Consider the following 1,686-nt stretch of genomic DNA (forward strand, 5'->3'; position numbering starts at 1 on the left):
ATTTTTGCATGAGCTACCCAAACATAAAATTAGTTTTACTTTTCCATAAGATCTTTTAAAAAAAGATAACTCGAAAAAAGATCTTTTCTTAGAAGCTCACCCAAACAAGCTCTTAATCCTTCAAATTATATGCTTTTATGAAATTTCTCTTATTTGAGCTTAATTGATTAAATATGTTTTTTATGTTTTAAAAATTATCGAATTAATTCTATTTTTATTTCATTCGATACCTTGATATATTTATTCAAGTTGTTTAAGGTTTAAGAGATAAGGATGACTTAAAAAGATAAATGAAAAGTATGTAGAAGTGGAAATTTCACGAAAAATAAAGGAAAAAGAAATTATATGCTGTGCGCACGCACAAGTCTAATCACGTGATTCATTTAAAAAGGCACGTGACTTGCGATTTAGAGGGCCATTTTTGGCTCATTTCAAATCCATTGGAAGCCAATACGAAGAAAGATTCAGAGGGGATAAAAAATACACTCTCACACACTCATATTTTTTTTTAGATTTTGAGACCTTGAATTTTAGAGAGAGAAGCTCCAACTTCTCTCTAGAATTCAAGAATTTCATATTAATTTTTTTTTTAATTTTAAGTTTAAATTTTGTTAATTATAGTTTTTAGTTTATAACTTCTTGTTTTGCTATCCTACTTTGCTTAGAATCTTTTATTAGTTTTTTAGATTGTTATTTTATTTCATGAATATGTTGAATTCTCATTTTCTTTTAATAAAATTGATGTTTTATACTTTATTGTTGCTTACTTGAGTTGATGTTATTGCATTATTGAATTGAGTAGTTGTAGTTTTTACTATTTCTTGTAATTTAGAAAATTTTATGTATATGCCTACCAAATGTTCGATAAAATGTCTTATTTAACTTAATTATAGAGTAAATTTGTATTCTTGCCTTGAGTTTGAGAAATTGGATGACTTTAAGTTATTGATGTCCAACTTGATTGATAATTTAGAGATATTAATTAATCTTATGTCTACTAATGCTAATTCTTTGCTAATTTAATTAATAAAAGATCTTGTTATATGAGATATCCAAATATAAAATTACTTTTATTTTTTTATAAAATCTTTAAAAAAATATCTTTTTTTAAGAGTAAAGTATCGTTTTTGTCCCCAACATTTAGGATAAGTCCTATTTGTGTCCTTAGCGTTTAAATTGTTCTATTTGTATCCCTAACGTTTATAAAAGTTATTCAATGTTATCATGCTGTCAATTATACTAATAGATCAGATTATTTTTTTCAATTATTCTCACTTGGATGTATTCATTTTCAATTAGGTCTCATTTGGATGTGTTCGATTTTAATATTGTATCCAAAATTTGTGTTCAGGTTCAATTTTGTCCCTAAAAAAGTGAATTATGTAAATGTTGCAGGGATGAGTTTCAACTTTTAATAAGTTATTATCCGGAGTAGATCATCGGTTCTGACCTAGACATTGGTATTCTAACTTCAAGAAAAGATTTTCAGAACTCCAACTAAAGCTCATGATGTGTAATTAATGACAGAATAACATTGAATCACTTTTACAAACATTAGGGATATAAATAAGACGATTTAAATGTTAGTAATACAAATAGGACTTATTTCAAACGATTGAAACAAAAATAATATTTTACTATTTTTTTAAAAACCCACCTAAATATTTCAATTTTAAAAAAATAAAA

Source organism: Arachis ipaensis, chromosome B02 (genome assembly GCF_000816755.2).
Source record: "Arachis ipaensis cultivar K30076 chromosome B02, Araip1.1, whole genome shotgun sequence".
NCBI lineage: Eukaryota > Viridiplantae > Streptophyta > Magnoliopsida > Fabales > Fabaceae > Arachis > Arachis ipaensis.